The sequence below is a fragment of the Manis javanica genome, chromosome 1 (genome assembly GCF_040802235.1).
Source record: "Manis javanica isolate MJ-LG chromosome 1, MJ_LKY, whole genome shotgun sequence".
Classification (NCBI taxonomy): Eukaryota; Metazoa; Chordata; class Mammalia; order Pholidota; family Manidae; genus Manis; species Manis javanica.
In genome coordinates this window covers 97,194,154-97,213,833 of record NC_133156.1, presented here as the reverse complement: position 1 = coordinate 97,213,833, position 19,680 = coordinate 97,194,154, and the positions used below count along the sequence as shown (strand labels likewise).

The following is a 19,680-nucleotide window of genomic DNA, read 5'->3' as shown; positions in this document are numbered from 1 at the left end:
AGGGAGGCAGCAAGATACGGGACAGAGAAGTCCCTGACTCGGGTCTGGGTTCAAATGTCACTCCACCACTCATTGCTCTGTGATCCTAGACACATCATTTAACTTTTCAGAGCCTATTTTCACTTGCCAAAATGGATTTAAGACAAACTCTTTAACAAGGTTATTTTAGGCACCACTGATATAGAATATTTGAAACCAAATATTTGGTTTTGTTTATAAATAAAACCAAATATTTGTTTATTCCATTAGAATAACAAATTCTAGAATAAGCAAATAAAATATTTGTTTATTCCATTAGAATAATTAGTATTAGTTTCTTCAATCGCTAAATGAGGGGATTGGATAAGAAGTTTTTTGGTTCTTAAGCGCTCTAAAATTTTTCTTCTATATCAGCATTTTCCAAAGTGTGCTCCATGGAACACTAGTTCTATGGACTATTAGGTGTAAATTTTATCTAGGAATAAACGGGTTCATCCAGTTATTATTATGGGAGTGTTTTCCTATACTAGTCCAGGAATACATGGCTTGCCCAAAATTACACAGGTAGTGGCAGAGCCAGAACTAGAACCTGTATCTCTGGTCCTGGCCCAGTACTTTGGCCACCGGACAAGGCCACAGAATGAAGAGATTGCAGACTGTGAGCAGGTAATCCTACTTCTACACTAAAACAAAGCTTTGAAAAGATGCCAGTGACTTCCTATTTGTTATATCCAAGATCTTGTCTTGCTCCTCAGCCTGCTCCACGTCTGCAGAAGCTGAGACACTGCATGACAGCACTAGGCCCAGACCCAGGCTCCTTGACCCAGGAGTCCCCAGCTGCCTCTTATCTGCCCGCTCAGGCACCTTTTCCTCTTCTCATCCCTTCTGTATGTTTGGCTTCTGCTCCTAAATAATCTTAAATACCCATCTCCAGCTGGATATACTGCTTGCAATTCAAACACAACTCATTCAAAAACAAATTAATTACCTTCCTCACCCCCGACCCCCTGGTCTCCTCCTGAGTCCTCTATTCAGGCAGATGCATCAACCATGCTCCAAAACACCCAGGCCCAAAACTTTGGCATTTTTCCCCCTCTTTCTTCTCTTTGGTCCTTTCAGTTGCCAAGTCCTCTCAAAATCTCCCCAATGTCCTCCTTTGCACAGTAACTTCAGAGCCCTGGCTGCATTTCTGCTTACCTCTCCTGGGCTACAACAGTAGTTCCCTAATTGGTCTAGTCAAAGCCATCCCACTGCTGCCAAGTCAGTCATTTTCACACAGACCTGAAGATGCCCCTCTGTTGCCCTAAAACATTCCATGGCTCCTATGGCATATATAATTAAAGTAAGTGTCACCCTGTCTTCTACAACAAGGCTCCAGTTTTCACATCCCGTTTCATCTGGCAATACTCCCTGGGCATGCTCTGTGACTCCATGTAACACCCAGCTCCCTGGGGCCTGGTCACCTTCAAGCCTTTGCTGATGTATTCTCCACCCCAGGTATGCTTTCACTTCAGGGCCCTCAACAGCCACTCCCTCCAGTCTTCCTGGTTACCCTGGGCCAGATGTGATTTTTCCTACCTCTGAGCCCTCCCAGCTCTGCACTATACCTTTTTTAATAGTCCTTACTTCCTACCTGACTTACATTTTTATTGCACACACCCCAATGCAGTACGTGTATCTCATAACAGGTGTTTCAAAGATATCTGACAGACATAATTGAAGGAGAAAAGACTCCTGCCCAGAAAACTTGGGACTAGAAGCATCCCCACCCACTAGCCAACTCCTGCCTTGGCAAACAAGCTGGTCAGCCACCTAATTCCTTTCAGGCTTGGCAAAGAGACAATAACTTGAGCCTTCCCTGGTGAACAATGGCCTGCAGCACAGTGCTTGTTTTTTAACTTTTTATGTTAATTATAGATTTACAGTAAATTGCAAAGATCATACAGAGAGCTCCTATATACCCTTTACTCAAATTCTCTATAGTGTTCTTATCAGGGTACATTTACCCGAATTAAGAAATTAACAATGATATGTGCAATTCGCTAAACCACAGACTTTTATTAGGATTGCCTCCGTTTTTCTACTTGAAGTCTTTCCGTTCCAGGATCCAATCCAGTATACGATGCATTCACTGTGCTGTAGCTTTAAGGCTCAAAATTAATAGAAATATAAATAAATACAGGAGATGGGGAAAGAGGCAGAAACAGGCTTTCAAATCTATTCTTATTTTTTCAATGTCAGGAAGAGGCCATTAAGATAGCATGAGAGGAAAAGGGAGCCAGTCTACCAGCTTGTCCACACTCGCTGAGTTTCCTGAATCCGCGCAGCCCCGCCCGGGGTGCTCCCCACTCGCGCCTCCCATCTGCCAGGCCCGGGCCCGGGTCCACCGTGGAGATGGGGTCCGGCACCCCGGCTGGGCGAGCAGGACCCCTCGCGTCCCCATTAGCGCGCTCACCGGGGCTGCGCCTCCGCGCCGCCGTCCTCCAGTCACGTGAGCGCGCGGCGCGGCCCCGACCGGAACGGCGGGCGGGGCGGGGGGCGGTGACTCCGTGAGGCGTTAGGGCGGCGGGCGGGCCACCTGGACAGCGGCCTGGGATGTCAGCTCCGCCCCACTCCGAACCCCGTAATGTCCCCACTGCGGGCAGCCGGATGAGAAATAATAGCACGAGGCTTAGGAAACCGGAACGGGACCGTGTGTGCGTCCGTGCAGGTAAAATGAAAGGCTCAAACATGTCCTGGAGCCCCGTAAGGGAAAGGTGGGCCTGGGCTGCGGTTGCGCGGCGGAGACAAACCTCGAAAAGCAGGCTTTCAGGCCCCAAGACAGGAAGAGGGCTTTGCAGACCAGAGGAAGTGCTGCGGCCAAGGCGTGGCAGTGGGGCGGGGGGGGGTGAGGGACAGGAGGGTACGCCCTGTGGGCCTAGAAAGCCGTTCCTGGGGAGGACCTGTTCCTGTGGATTTCCTGAGACAGGCATGCCTTCCCCTGCGTGGTTCCACCACAGTGTGCTGGTTCAGTAGCTTCATTACCTTGGTGAAGGGATTTTAATATTATTTCCTGATACCCAACATCTTTGAAATAACTGAAGGCATTGGGAAGAAATTCGATTCATAGACGCAGGGAAATCAGAAAGACAGGTAAGGAAGGAATTCATTAAAGTGAGATTAGCAGGGAATGGCAGACAGCAAGGAAGAACAGGCAGGGAAGGGAAGCTCATTGAACTCTGCTCAGCGTTGGGCAAATCCCCTGCCCACAGGGTCACCTGGCGTCCAGGGTCAGCTTGAATCTGCATGGGGTGGGAACTGAGTCCCGAACACCCCCAGGATTCAGGGGAGCCACAGAGCACATGGAGTGAGATTCTGTTCTGAGGACTTCCCAAAGTAAAGTTCATGATTGTACAGCTGCCATCCTGTCTGGTCACCCAGGCCATGGGAACTTGCAAGCCCAAATCAGAGCTCTTAGTAGCTCCTTACTTATCTGGATTTAAAGAGAGACAGGAGTGAAGACTTGCGGACAACCTCAGAGAGGAGGCGCACTTAAGGGTTTAGGGTTTGGGGTTTTATCAGGCTGTTCAGGTAAGGGTCAGCATAAGGCATGATGTGTACAGGTGATTCATAATTCCTTTGAAGTTTTGTCTTAAGATTAGGGTTATTTAAAATACCAGCAGAAACACTGTCAGGTTGGACTGAGTGGACAGAAACCATACAAAATGAATGAGGCCTTTAGACTCCTAAACTTTGATAGGCAGTAAGCAGGCTGAGACCAACTCTCAGCTACAAAATATGGGTTACCTTTAGTGGAACAGGAGGGAAGAATCAAGGGATAGAACCACAGACTCAGAGGATAGAGCCAAGAGCCTTGGAGAACATTCTCAGGAAAGAGGAGGCCTGCCCTGTAATTGAGGAAATTTCAACATTTACCTGAATGGACTTAAGAAGTGCTGTGAAGCAGAAACCTTTGTGTGCCTCCTGTTTTCTCTGAGTAGGAGTGTCTACAGCAGTCATCCTGTGCCTCTCCCACCACCATATATAGGGTGTAAGATGGGGCAGATAACTTGTATCTTTGATTTACAGATCTTCAGCCAGAGAGGAACTACACTTGAATTATACTTAAAACTATATACTGAACCATAATGTTGTTCAAGTAATTGTACTTTAATGATATCAAGATAAAAAATAATAATAAAAAAAGAACTATATACTGAAGGAACTATACTCAGCTTCATATGCCCTGGGCCCTCATGTACATGGTAAGATTCTGCATTTGGAACTGATGCTCTAACAGGATCAAACTTTTGGGAGCCTGTGAAAGAGTGAGTGCATTTTCCATGTGAGGGACATGAATCATTGGGGGCCAGAGTGCAGACTGTAGTAACCGGCCTCCCTGATGGCCCCCAGTAATTCTTGCTTCCTAATATTCATGTCCCTATTTAGCCCCCTACCACAGTGAATAGGACTGATTCGTGCAATGCATAGGCTATTGTGAAAATAACAGTGTTGCTTCATAAAAGATATTGCAGTTTCCATCTTGTCCTCTCTTGGATCTGTCACTACAGTGGAAGCCTGCTGCCATGTCATGAGAGGACACTCCATTCTAATGGGGAGGTCCATGTGGTAAGGAATTGAGTGCCAACAACTGGCACTGTTTTAACAAGAATGCTTGTGAGCTACCTGAAGCAGAACCTCAAGCCCCAGTCAAGCTTCAGAGGACTACATCTCTGGCCAACATCTTGACTGAAACCTCAGGATGCATCCTGAGTCAGATCCATCTAGCTAAACTGCTCCTGGATTCCTGACCCACAGAAATTGTGTGAGGTAATAAATGTTTATTGTTTTAAGCCAAAAAGTAAATAAATAAGGTTATTTAGGTGACTGTATTGGTCTGATCTCATTCTTTATCCACATAGGTTTATTTACACTTTGGAGGTCTATCCTCTGTCCTGGTTACAGAGTTACTTGATTAAGGGGCTGGAAGAAGAGGAAAAACAGCATATAAATTAAGTTAAAGAATAAGCTGGGCCTTTTTTGCAGGCTAAGTAGATTTTACAATGGCAGGATCTAATTGGTACAATGAAGACATGGGCTCTGATGCTTTTCTTTATCTGGGGAATATCTGGACATTCCAAGTCACTCTTACCTTTGAAACTTCAACTCATTAACTCTGTGAGTCCTTTCTGGCTCTTTGGTTTTATCTGGCTAACTCTTTGAGTCCCTTTTAGTGGGCTCCACTGGCCTTTTTCTCCCTCTATCCACTTATATCTGTCTTTCTGCCTAACAAGGGGACCATGTAGTGATCAAAAAACTCAACTGGATTTAAAAATTACTCTGGTTTAGTAATAAACCTTTTCCTCAAAGTAACAAACTTTTAGTCTTCTTTCTCTCCAGATCTAGCCCACATTTCCCTTCATTACCACTTCTCAAAAGTAAACATTAGATATATGGAAAAGCAAAATGAGAATTAAGGCTCTAAAATTTCTCCTGAGTATAGAACAGTATCAATGCTATGTGCATATTAGATGATCAGGGATCTAAGATTATTGTAAGATTTATTTGTAACTTTAAAGCCTGTTTGCCTACTATCTTATTTAGTATGGTAAGCATATTCAATAGCTTTGCAACCCAGAAAATTCATCTGACTCTCATTATTGCGATACTGGCTTTATTGTGGTATTCTGGAACCCAATCTGCAGTTTCTCTGAGGTACGTTTGTAACTCTTGTTTTCTTTGTCAGAACTTCTCCAGACCTTTGAATGCACACACATAAAAGTTATATTTTAAAGAAAGACATAAGTCTAAAGTTGGTTTTCATCACTCTTTATGTGCAATGCTGCTAAGCTATTGCTAATATGTGCTGAGTGTCTTTAAGAACTTGTGTCTACCAGTTTGAGTACATTTCAAATCTGATATGCACTTTTTAAGCCTTATTTAACTATTATTGAGATAGCATACAGTTTAAAGCACACAACGCTGTGGTTTTTAGTAATTCACACAGTTGTGTAACCATCACTACAACCAATTTTAGAACATTTTCAGTACCTCAAAAAGAAGTCCCCTAGCCATTAGCTATGACTTATCATTTGCCTGTTCTGGGCATTTCTTACAAATAGAATCATACAATATATGGTCTTTTCTGACTGGCTTATTTTACTTAGCATTTTTTTCAAGTACGTGTACAAGTACTTCATTCTTTTCATGGCCGATAGACCACATTTATTTGGACATTTGGGCTGTTTCCATTATATTGCTAATAAGAATACTGCTTTGAACATTCATGAGGAAGTTTTTGTGTGGATGTATGTTTTAATTCTCTTAGGTATATTCCTAGGAGTAGAATTGCTGAGCCATGTAATATTCTATTTAACATTTTGAGGAACTAGTTTTTCAAAGCAGCTGCACCATTTCACATTAACAGTAGCTGTATGTGAGGGCTCCAGTTTTTCCACATCTTCACTGAACATTGTTATTTTTTTTTATAATAGCTATCCTAATAGGTGGGAAGTAGTGTTTCATGGCAGTTTTAATTTGCATTTCCCCAATGACTAACGAAATAGAGCATCTTTTCATGTGCTTCTTGGTCATTTTATATATTTTCTTTAAAGAAATGTCTATTCACATCTTTTGTCCTGTCCTTTTTTCACATAGTTTATATATCTTTTTATGACTGAGTCATAAGAATTCATTTATATTTTGGATACTAGATCCTTATCAGACATATAATTTGCAAATCTTGCCATTCAAAAAAAATTTGCAAATTTTCTGCCATTCTGTGGGTTATCTTTTTGTTTTCTTGATGTTGTCTTTTTTTTTTTTTAAGACTTTAGTTTTTAGAGCAGTTTTAGGTTCACAGTAACATTGAGAGGAAGGTACAGAGATTTCCCATATACCTTTGGCCCCCACATATAGATGGGCTCCCCCATTACCAACATCCGCCACAAAAGTAGTACATTTGTTACAACTGATGAACCTACACTAACATTTGCTGGTGTATTTTGAAGTACAAAATTTTAAAAAGCCCAATTTGTCTATTTTTTCTTGGGTTACTTATGTTTTTGGAGTTACAGCTAAGGTTTTCCCTACCCAAGATCACGAAGACTTACTCCTATGTTTTCTTTTACATAGTTTTAGCTCTCATATTTAGATCTATGACTCTTTAGAAATAATTTTGGGGTATGAATAAGAAAGGAGTCCAGCTTCATTCTTTTGTGTGTAGGTTTCCAGTTGTTCCAGCCCAATTTGTTGAAAGGATTATTATTTCAACATTCAGTTGTCTTAGCAACGATGTAAAAAATCAATTGATTTTACACATGAGGCTTTATTCCTGGTCTCTCAGTTCTGCTCCATTGCTGTATATCTGTTCTTATGTGTGACATAATAAGTACGTAGCAGGTCTTATGCCACAGTACCACACTGTCTTGATTACTGTCGCTTTATAGTAAGTTTGGAAATGAAGGAATATGAGTTCTCCAACTTTGTTTTGACAGGAGTCCCTTGAATTTCCATATGATTTTTAGGATGGCTTGTCAATTTCTGCAAAGAACCAAATAAGAATTATGATACAGATTGTTTTAAATCTGTAAATCATTAGGCAAGTATTGCCATCTTAACCGTAAGTCTTGTGATCCATGAACCTGGGATGGCTTTCCATTTACTTATGTCTCCTTTAATTTCCTTCAACAATGCTTTGTAGTTTTCAGAATACAAATTTTGCTAAATTCCTAAGTATTTTATTCTTTCAATGCCACTGTAATTGGAGGATTCCCTAAATTTTGGGTTGTCATTTTTGGACTGTTCATTTCTCTTATGTAGATATACAATTAATTTTTGTATATTGATCTTGAATCTTGCTGAATTAATTAGTTTAAATAGTTTTAAGTAGATTTCTGGGCATTTTCTATATAGGAGATTATGTCATCTGCAAAGATAGTTTTACTTCTTTCCCAATCCAGAGCCTTTTATTTCATTTTATTGCCTAATTTACCTGGCTAGACGCTCCAGTACCACGTTTAATAGAACTGGCAAGAGCAGACATCCTTGTCTTATTCTTGATCTTAGGAGGAATGCATTCAGTCTTTCACTATTAAGTGTGATGTTAGCAATGAGTTTTTTATAGATATCCTTTATCAAGTTGAGGAAATACCCTTCTATTCCTAGTTTAAGTGTTTTGTCATGAAAGGGTGTTGGATTTTGTAAAATGCTTTTTCTATATTTATTTTTGTGATCATGTACTTTTTGTATTATTGAAATTAATTTAATTTCAGATGTTAAACTACCTTTACATTCCTGGGATAAATCTCACCTGGGTCATGGCATCTAATCCTCATATGTGTTGAATTTGATTTCTTACTATTTTGTTGAGGATTTTTGTATCTATTTTCATAAAATATATTGACCTACAGTTTTCTAAGCTTGTGATTCTTTGTCTGGTTTGGTACTCAGGTAATATTCTCCTCACACAATGAGTATTCCCTCCTGTTTGTTGGAAGAGTTTGTGAAGAATTGCTATTAGCTCTTTAAATGTTTGATAAAATTCACCACTGAAACCATCTTGGCCTTGGTTTTTGTGTGGGGGAAATTTTAAAATTACTAATTCATTTTCTTTGTTATGTCTATTCATATTTTGTATTTCTTCTTGAGTAGGTTTCAGTATTTGTCCATTTCCAGAAATTTGTCCATTTAATCTATTTTGTTGGCAAATAGTTGTTCATATTATACTTTATAATCTGTTTGATTTATGTAAAGTTAGTAGTGATAGACCCTTTCATTGATTGTAGTAATTTGAATCTTCTTTTTTTTCCTGATTTATCTAAAGACTTGCTATTTTGTCAGTTCTTTTAATCAAGTTTTTTATTTTCTTCCTGTTTCGAGAATTCTTTATATATTCTAGATATGTCTGTTTCATATACAAATTTTGCATTCCTCCCTAACTATTGCTTGTGCTTTTATTTTCTTAAGTGTCTTTTGAAGAGAGGACAGTTTTAATGATGAAATCAAATTTATCAATTCTTTTTTCAGTGGTTTGTGTTTCTTTGTGTCCTGTTGAGAATGCACTAAAATATTCTCCCATGTTTCCATTTAGACATTTTATAATTTTAGGTTTTATACCTAGGTCTATGAATATTTTAAATTAATATAGTACATAGTTAAGTTTGAAGATTTTGCATATGAATGTCCATCATTTTTTGAAATATTGTTTTCATTCCATTGATTTGCTTTTACACATTGATCAGAAATTGCCCATATTTGCTTGGGTTTATTTCTGGGCTATTTTGTTCCTTTGCTCTATGTGTGCATCTGTCTATGCTGTCTTGCTTTAGTCTTCATAGCAAATCTTAAAATCAGGTACTTTAAATCTTTTAACTTTGTTCTTTTTACTTTTTTAATTCTTTAAATTTTGGTATCACTAATGTACAATTACATGAGCAGCATTATGGTTACTAGACTCCCCCCATTATCAAGTCCCCACCACATAGCCCGTAACAGTCTCTGTCTATCAGCGTAGTAAGATACTATAGAATCACTACTTGTCTTCTCTGTGTTATACTGCCTTCTGCGTGCCCCCCCTACATTAGGTGTGCTAATCTTAATGCCCCTTTTCCCCCTTATCCTTCCCTTCTGACCCATATTCCCCAGTCCCTTTCCTTTGGTAACTGTTAGTCCATTCTTGGGTTCTGTGTCTGCTGCTATTGTGTTCCTTCAGTTTTTTCTTTGTTCTTATACTCCACAGATGAGTGAAATCATTTGATACTTGTCTTTCTCTGCCTGGCTTAGTTCACTGAGCATAATACCCTCTAGCTCCATCCATGTTGTTGCAAATGATAGGATTTGTTTTCTTCTTATGGCTGAATAATATTCCATTGTGTATATGTGCCACCTCTTCTTTATCCATTCATCTACTGATGGACACTTAGGTTGCTTCCATTTCTTGGCTATTGCAAATAGTGCTGCAGTAAACATAGGGGTGCATCTGTCTTTTTCAAACTGGGCTGCTGCATTCTTAGGGTAAATTCCTAGGAGTGGAATTTCTGGGTCAAATGATACTTCTATTTTTAGTTTTTTGAGGAACCTCCATATTGCTTTCCACAAAGGTTGAACTAATTTACATTCCCACCACCAGTGTAGGACAGTTCCTCTTTCTCCACATCCTTACCAACATTTGTTGTTGTTTGTCTTTTGGATGGTGGTGATCCTTACTGGTGTGAGGTGATATCTCATTGTGGTTTTGATTTGCATTTCTCTGATGACTAGTGATGTGGAGCAACTTCCCATGTGTCTGTTGGTCATCTGAATTTCTTCTTTGGAGAAGTGTCTGTTCAGATCCTGTGCCTGTTTTTTATAAATTTATTTTTTATTTTGGTACAATTATTCTACAATTACATGAGGAACATAATGTTTACTAGACTCCCCCCACAATCCCAGTATAGTCACTGTCCGTCAGCATAGTAAGATGCTGTAGAATCACTACTTGTCTTCTCTGTGATGCACAGCCCTCCTCGTGCACCCGCCCCCACATTGTACATACTAATCATAATGCCCCCTTTCTTTTTTTCCCCCTTATCCCTCCCTTCCCACCCACCCTCCCCAGTCCCTTTCCCTTTGGTAACTGTTAGTCCATTCTTGGGTTCTGTGAGTCTGCTGCTGTTTTGTTCTTTCAGTTTTTCCTTTGTTCTTATATTCCACATATGAGTGAAATCATTTGGTACTTGTCTTACTCCACCTGGCTTATTTCACTGAGCATAATACCCTCTAGCTCCATCCATGTTGTTGCAAATGGTAGGATCTGTTAGCTTTTTATGGCTGAATAATATTCCATTGTGTATATGTACCACCTCTTCTTTATCCATTCATCTACTGATGGACACTTAGGTTGCTGCCATTTCTTGGCTATTGTAAATAGTGCTGCGATAAACATAGGGGTGCATATGTCTTCTTCAAACTGCCTGTTCCCATTTTTTAATTGAATTATTTGCTTTTTGTTTGTTAAAGTGTGTGAGCTCTTTGTATATTTTGGATATCAACCCCTTATCGGATCTGTCATTTATGAATATATTCTCCCATACTGTAGGATGACTTTTTGTTCTACTAATGGTGTCCTTTGCTGTACAGAAGCTTTTTAGTTTGATATAGTCCCACTTGTTTGTTTTTGCTTTTGTTTCCCTTGCCCGGGGAGATATGTTCATGAAGAAGTCTCTCATGTTTATGTCCTTGGGATGACCTAGGGCACTGGCGGGGGTTGCAGGTGAGCAGTGCATGTTCACCATGAGAATAAAGCCCCTTTGTGCCTTCCAGATTCTGCACCAGTCTCCGTTGTCTGTGTTGGTGACTATGGCAGGGGGCAGCCTCTGGGTCTGGCCCAGTTAGCCATGTGCTGGGAGAAGCCTCTGTGTGGTTGCTGTGGGTGGGGCTGCTCCCCAGTTGCTCTGCAGCAGTGGTGGATCAGCAGGTTCACTTGCAGCGCCAGTGGCTGGGAATGAACAGCAGGCGGCTTATCGCTGTGAGGGGCTTCAGTCCTGTGTTGCCAACCAGGGGGTTAGGGCACCTGAGGTTCTGGTTGTTTAGCAGTTTTGTGCTTCCACTCCCTCCCTACTGATTCTTTTCTTCCTGCCAGTGAGCTGGGTGGGGGGAGTGCTCGGGTTCCACCGGCTTATGGCTTTGTATCTTACCTTTTTCCTAAGATGTTGAGTTCTTGCAGATGTAGATGTAGCCTGGCTGGTGTACTCTATCTTCTGGTCACTCTTTTAGGAATAGTTATAGTCACTGTATTTTCAAAGTATATATGGTTTGAGGAGATTTCCGCCAACCTACTCATGCTGCTATCTTGAGAATCCCCTCTTAAGTTTGTTCTTTTTTAGCATTGTTTGGCTATTCTAGATCCTGTATGTTTCCATACAAATTTTAGAATCAGCTTACCAATTTTTATTTTAAAAAAGTGTGCTGGGATTTGGGGATTGATTTATAGGTCAATTTGGGGAAAACTGACATGTTAATAATACTGTCTTGGAATTCATGAACGTGGTATAGCCATCTATTGGGATCTTTGATTTCTCTCATCTAGATTTTGAGCACGCAGATCTTGCACATATTTTGTTACATTTATGTATAAGTATGTCATGTTCTTTAGTACTATTGTAAATTGTATTTAGTTTTAGTTTCCAATTGTCACTGCTATATGGAAGTGCAGCTGACTTTTGTGTATCAGTATTATATCCTGTGACGTTGCTGAGTCACTTATTAGTTCAAGTAGCTTTTGTGTATATTGTCTTTGAATTTCTACATAAAGAATTGTGTTGACTGACAATTTATTCCTTCCCACTCAATGTCTTTTTCTTGTGTAATGCAGGTGACTAATCTGCCTTCTTCTTCCCTCCCTCCCTCCTCCCTCTTTCCCTCCCTCCCTCCTTCCCTTCCTTCCTTCTTCCCTCTCTCTCTCTCTCTCTCTTCTTTTTCTCTTTCTCTCTCTCTCTCTTTCTCTTTCTTTCTTTCTTTTCTTTTTTATTAAGGTATGATTGATATACACTCTTATGAAGGTTTCACATGAAAAAACAATGTGGTTATTACATTTGCTCATATTATCAAGTCCCCACCCATACTCCAATGCAGTCACTGTCCATCACTGCAGCAAGATGCCACAGATCCACTATGTGCCTTCTCTGTGCTACACTGTTCTCCCTGTGATCCCCCACACCATGTGTACTAAACAGAATACCCCTCAGTCCCCTTCTCCCTCCCTCCCCACCCGCCCTCCCACACCCCTCCCCTTTGGTAACCACTAGTTCATTCTTGGCGTCTGTGAGTCTGCTGCCATTTTGTTCCTTCAGTTTTGCCTCATTGTTACACTCCGCAAATGAGGGAAATCATTTGGCATTTGTCTTTTTCCACCTGGCTTATTTCACTGAGCATCATGTCCTCCAGCTCCATCCATGTTGTTGCCAATGGTAGTATTTGTTTCTTTCTTATGGCTGAATAGTATTCCATTGTATATATGTACCACATCTTCTTTATCCATTCATCTACTGATGGACACTTAGGTTGCTTCCCTATCTTGGCTATTGTAAAAAGTGCTGTGAGGAACATAGGGGTGCATATGTCTTTTTGAATCTGAGAAGTTGTATTCTTTGGGTATATTCCAAGGAGTGGGATTCCGGGGTCAAATGGTATTTCTATTTTTAGTATTTTGAGGAACCTGCATATTGCTTTCCACAATGGTTGAAATAGCTTACATTCCCACCAGCAGTATTCCCATCAGCTTACATTCTCCATATCCTTGCCAGCATTTGTTGTTCTTAGTCTTTTAGATACTGGCCATCCTTACTGGCATGAGGTGATATCTCATTGTGGTTTTAATTTGCATTTCCCTGATGATTAGTCATGTGGAGCATCTTTTCATGTGTCTGTTGGCCATCCAAAATTCCTCTTTGGAAAACCATCTCTTCACATCCTCTGCCCATTTGTTAATCAGCTTCTTTGCTTTTTGGATGCCAAGGTGTGTAAAGTCTTTATATATTTTGGATGTCAACCCCTTGTTGGATATGTCATTTACAAATATATTTTCCCAAACTGTAGGATGCATTTTTGTTTTGTTGATGATGTCCTTTGCCATACAAAACTTTTTAGTTTGATGTAGTCCCTCGAGTTCATTTTTGCTTTTGCTTCCCTTTCTTGAGGAGATGGGTTCAGGAAGAAGTTGCTCATGCTTATATTCAGGAGATGTTTGCCTGTGTTGTTATCTAAGAGTTTTATGGTTTCATGACTTAGATTCAAGTCTTTAATCCATTTCAAGTTTGTTTTTGTGTATGGGGTTAAACAATAATCCAGTTTCATTCTCTTACATGTAGCTGTCCAGTTTTGCCAACACCAGCTGTTGAAGAGGCTGTCATTTCCCCATTGTATGTCCATGGCTCCTTTATCATATATTAATTGACAGTATATGTTTGGGTTAATATCTGGACTCAACATTCTGTTTCACTAGTCTGTGGGTCTGTTCTTGTGCCAGTACCAAATTGTCTTGATTACTGTGGCTTTGTAGCAGAGCTTGAAGTTGGGGAGCATAATTCCCCCAGCTTTATTCTTCCTTCTCAGGATTGCTTTGGCTATTTGAGGTCTTTTGTGGTTCCATATGAATTTTAGGACGATTTTCTCTAGTTTGTTGAACAATGCTGTTGGTATTTTGATAGGAATTGCACTGAGTCTATAGATTGCTTTAGGCAGGACGGCCATATTAACAATATTAATTCTTCCTATCCATGAGCACGGGATGTGTTTTCATTTATTGGTATCTTCTTTAATTTCTCTCATGAGTGTCTTGTAGTTTTCAGTGTACAGGTCTTTCACTTCCTTGGTTAGGTTTATTCCTAGGTATTTTATTCTTTTTGATGCAATTGCGAATGGAATTGTTTTCCTGATTTCTCTCTCTGCTAGTTCATTGTTAGTGTATAGGAATGCCACAGATTTCTCCCTATTAACTTTGTATCCTGCAACTTTGCTGAATTCAGATATTAGATCTAGTAGTTTTTGAGTGGATTCTTTAGGGTTTTTTATGTACAATATCATGTCATCTGCAAATAGTAACAGTCTAACTTCTTCCTTGCCGATCTGGATGCTTTTATTTCTTTGTGTTGTCTGATTGCCATGCCTAGGACCTCCAATACTATGTTGAATAGAAGTGGGGAGAGTGGGCATCCTTGTCTTGTTCCCGATCTTAAAGGAAAAGCTTTCAGCTTCTCGCTGCTAAGTATAATGTTGGCTGTGGGTTTGTCATATATGGCCTTTATTGTGTTGAGGTACTTGCCCTCTATAACCATTTTGTTGAGAGTTTTTATCATGAATGGATGTTGAATTTTGTCAAATGCTTTTTTTCAGCATCTAGGGAGATGATGATGTGGTTTTTGTCCTTCTTTTTGTTGATGTGGTGGATGATGTTGAAGAATTTTCGAATGTTGTACCATCCTTGCACCCCTGAAATAAATCCTACTTGATCATGATGGATGATTTTTTGATGTATTTTTGAATTCAGTTTGCTAATATTTTGTTGAGTATTTTTGCATCTATATTCATTATGGATATTGGTCTGTAATTTTCTTTTTTTGTGGTGTCTTACCTGGTTTTGGTATTAGAGTGATGCTGGCCTCATAGAGTGAGTTTGGAAGTATTCCCTCTTCCTCTACCTTTTAGAAAACTTTAAGGAGGATGGGTATTAGGTCTTCACTAAATGTTTGATAAAATTCAGTGGTGAAGCCATCTCGTCCAGGAGTTTCGTTCTTAGGTAGTTTTTTGATTACCAATTCAATTTCATTGCTGGTGATGGGTCTGTTCAGATTTTCTGTTTCTTCCTTGGTCAACCTTTGAAGGTTGTATTTTTCTAGAAAGTTGTCCATTTCTTCTAGGCTATCCAGTTTGTTACCATATAATTCTTCATAGTATTCTCTAATAATTCTTTGTATTTCTATGGTGTTCGTTGTGATTTTCCTTTCTCATTTCTGATTCTGTTTATGTGTGTAAACTCTATTTTTTTCTTGATAAGTCTGGCTAGGGGTTTCTCTACTTTGTTTATTTTCTCAAAGAACCAGATCTTGCGTTCATTGATTCTTTCTATTGTTTTATTCTTCTCAATTTTATTTATTTCTGTTCTAATCTTTATTATGTCCCTCCTTCTACTTTGGGCCTTTAGGCCTCATTTGTTGTTCTTTTTCTAGTTTCATTAATTGTGAGTTTAGACTGCTCATATGAGATTGTTCTTCTTCCTTGAGGTAGGCCTGTATTGCAATATACTTTCCTCTTAGCACAGCCTTGGCTGTGTCTCACAGATTTTGCGGTGTTGAATTATTGCTGTCATTTGTCTCCATATATTGCTTGATCTCTGTTTTTATTTGGTCATTGACCCATTGGTTTTTTAGGAGCATGTTGTGAAGCCTCCATGTGTTTGTGGGATTTTTCATTTTCTTTGCATAATTTATTTCTAGTTTCATAGCTTTGTGATCTGAGAAACTGGTTGGTACAATTTCAATATTTTTGAAGTTACCGAGGCTCTTTTTGTGGCCTAGTGTAGGATCTATTCTTCAAAATGTTCCGTGTGCACTTGAGAAGAATGTGTATTCTGCTGCTTTTGGGTGTAGAGTTCTGTAGATGTCTGTTAGATCCATCTGTTCTATTGTGTTGTTCAGTGCCTCTGTCTCCTTATTTATCTTCTGTCTGGTTGATCTGTCCTTCAGAGTGAGTGGAGTGTTGAAGTCTCCTAGAATGAATGCAATGCATTCTATTTCCCCTTTTAATTTTGTTAGTATTCGTTTCAAATATGAGCGTGCTTCTGTGTTGGGAGCATAGATATTTATAATGGTTATATCTTCTTGTTGGATTGACCCCTTTATCATTATGTACTGTCCTTCCTTGTCTCTTGTGACTTTCTTTGTTTTGAAGTCTATTTTGTCTGATACAAGTACTGCAACTCCTGCTTTTTTCTCTCTGTTAGTTGTATGAAATATCTTTTTCCATCGTTTCTCTTTTAGTCTGTGTATGTCTTTGGGTTTAACGTGAGTCTCTTGCAGGCAGCATATAGATAGATAGAGGTCTTGTGTTTTTATCCATTCGGTGACTCTGTGTCTTTTGATTGGTGCATTCAGTCCATTTACATTTAGGGTGATTATCAATAGGTATGTATTTATTGCCATTGCAGGCTTTAGATTTGTGGTTACCAAAGGTTCAAAGTTAATTTCCTTACTATCTAAGAGTCTATTTTAACTCACTTAAGATACTGTTAACAAACACAATCTAAAGGTTCTTTTCTTTTTCTCCTCCTTTTTCTTCCACCTCCATTCTTTATATATTAGGTATCATATTCTGTATTCTTTGTCTATTCCTTGATTGACTTTGGGGATATTTAATTTAATTTTGCATTTGATTAGTAATTAGCTGTTCTACTTTCTTTATTGTTGTTTTATTACCTCTGACCTTAGGAACACTTCTATCTATAGCAGTCCCTCCAAAATGCATTGTAGAGATGGTTTGTGGGAGGTAAATTCTCTCAGCTTTTCCTTATCTGGAAATTGTTTAATCCCTCCTTCAAATTTAAATGATCATCTTGCGGATAAAGTATTCTTGTTTTGAGGTCCTTCTGCTTCATTGCATTAAATATGTCATGCCACTCCCTTCTGGCCTGTAAGGTTTCTGCTGAGAAGTCTGATGTTAGCCTGATGGGCTTCCCTTTGTATGTGATCTTATTTCTATCTCTGGCTGCTTTTAATAGTCTGTTCTTATCCTTGATCTTTGCCAGTTTTATTACTATATGTCTTGGTGTTGTCTTCCTTGGGTCCCTTTTGTTGGGAGGTCTGTGGATCTCCGTGGCCTGAGAGACTATCTCCTTCCCCAGACTGGGGAAGTTTTCAACAACTACCTCCTGAAAGACACTTTCTATCCCTTTCTCTTTCTCTTCTTCTGGTATCCCTATAATGTGAATATTGTTCCATTTGGATTGTTCACACAGTTCTCTCAATATTCTTTCATTCTTAGAGATTCTTTTTTCTCTCTGTGCCTCAGCTTCTTTGTATTCCTCTTCTCTAGTTTCCATCTCCTCCACTGTATCCAACCTGGTTTTAATACCCTCCGTCATGCTCTTCAGCGATTGGATCTCCAACCTGAATTCATTCCTGAGTTCCTGGATATCTTTCCATCCCTCCATTAGCATGTTGATGATTTTTATTTTGAACTCCCTTTCAGGTAAAGTCATAAGGTTCATATCATTTAAATCTTTCTCCAGAGTTATATTAATTTTACTCTGGACCAGGTTCCTTTGGCGTTTCATATTTGTATATGGCGCCCTCTAGTGTCCAGAAGCTCTACTCTGGAGCTGGTCAGCCCCTGAAGCAATGTCGGAGGTCGCAGCAGAGTGGTATTGGTGCCTGTGGGGGAAGAAAGAGCTGTTCCCTGCTTCCTGACTGCTGTGCCTGTCTCCACTGCCTTAACCAGTGGGCTGAGCACACAGGTATAAGCTTTTGTCCCAGAGCAGCCTGATATGGATCCCTGCTTTCCACAAGCAGCTGGAATCTCAGTCTCTCCAGGATTTCTGTGTGGATTAGGTTTCCAACCCCGTAATCATGCAAGTATCATGAAAGCACCATGAAATGTAGGTTTGTGCTCCCAGCACAGATCTCTGGAGCTAGGTATTCAGTAGTCCCAGGCCTCCACTCCCTGCTCCGTTTCTCTTCCTTCCGCCGGTGAGCTGGGGTGGGGGAAGGACTTGGGTCCCGCCAGTCCATGGCTCTGGTACGTTCCCCCATTCAGTGAGGTCTGCTCTTTTCTCCAGGTGTGTGCAGTCTGACGTTGTCCTCTTTCCTGTTGGTCTCTCAGGATTAGTTGCGCCAACTATATTTTCTAATTGTATATGGTTTTAGGAGGAAGCCTCTGTCTCTCCTCTCATGCTGCCATCTTTTTTTTTTTTTTTTTTTTTTTGAGAGGGCGTCTCTCATATTTATTGATCAAATGGTTGTTAACAATAATAAAATTCTGTATAGGGGAGTCAATGCTCAATGTACAATCATTAATCCACCCCCAGCCTAATTCTCATCAGTCTCCAATCTTCTGAAGCATAATGAACAAGTTCTTACATGGTGAACAAATTCTTACACAGTGAATAAGTTCTTACATGGTGAACAGTACAAGGGCAGTCATCACAAAAACTTTTGGTTTTGATCACTCATTATGAACTATAAACAATCAGGTAAAATATGAATATTCATTTGACTTTTATACTTGATTTATATGTGAATCCCACATTTCTCCCTTTATTATTATTTTTTTAAATAAAATTCATGCTGCCATGTTTTAATCTGCCTTTTTTCACTAGTCTTGTTTAACAAATTATTTTTCAAATCTTACCTCCATGCAAATAAACCCCTTAAACAGTAACCTCTGATTTCAGGAGCTTGTGAATCTTTGAAAAATATAAGCAACATTTTGTATTAATATGTTTATCTGTATTTCCTTGGAGGAAGCAGATTCATAGCTACCATCAGACTGTCAAAGGGATTTATGTCATCAAGATAATTAAGGAATTTTTTTTTTTTTACTTTTTGGCTGTTTATTATTAAGTTATCAGTAATATACACTCTTATGAAGGTTTCACATGAAAAAGATTGTGGTTACTACATTCACCCATATTATCAAGTGCACCCCATACCCCATTGAAATCACTGTCCATCAGTATAGTAAGATGCCAGTCACTGGTCTTCTCTGTGGTATCCTGTTTTCCCCATGACCCCCCGCCCACACACACACACCTGTGTACCAATCATAATACCCCTCAATCCCCTTCTCCCTCTCTGCCCACTCACCCCCCTCCACCTCTCCCCTTTGGTAACCACTAGTCCCTTCTTAGAGCCTGTGAGTCTGCTGCTGTTTTGTTCCTTCAGTTTTTGCTTTGTTGTTATACTCCACAGATGAGTGAAATCATTTGGGACTTGTTTATCTCTGCCTGACTTATTTCACTGAGCATAATACCCTCTAGCTCCATGTTGTTGCAAATGATAGGATTTGTTTTCTTCTTATGGCTGAATAATATTCCATTGTGTATATGTACCACCTCTTCTTTATCCATTCATCTACTGATGGACACTTAGGTTGCCTCTATTTCTTGGCTATTGTAAATAGTGCTGCAATAAACATAGGGGTGCATATGTCTTTTTGAACCTGAGAACTTGTATTCTTTGGGTAAATTCCTAG

The 19,680-nt window shown here is 39.7% G+C and overlaps 1 protein-coding gene and 1 long non-coding RNA gene across 7 annotated transcripts in view; one reads left to right on the top strand and one right to left on the bottom strand.

The window, feature by feature from the left end:
* The window catches only part of CCDC125 (coiled-coil domain containing 125), a 31,019-nt gene extending 28,495 nt beyond the window's left edge, over positions 1–2,524 (bottom strand). For 4 of the 6 annotated variants that reach the window (XM_073235476.1, XM_037026122.2, XM_037026123.2 and 1 more), the window contains exon 1: positions 2,435–2,524. The gene's annotated coding sequence lies outside the window, so the exon portion shown is untranslated. The other 2 variants (XM_017639696.3, XM_017639695.3) reach the window with 2 other exon arrangements.
* A 17-nt stretch (positions 2,525–2,541) lies between these two features.
* LOC108383291 (uncharacterized) overlaps positions 2,542–19,680 on the top strand; it is an 18,570-nt gene continuing 1,431 nt past the window's right edge. Inside the window, exons 1-2 of the long non-coding RNA XR_001849750.2 lie at positions 2,542–2,689; positions 4,530–4,788. This is a non-coding gene — a long non-coding RNA (uncharacterized lncRNA). The remainder of the gene's footprint in view (positions 2,690–4,529; positions 4,789–19,680) is intronic.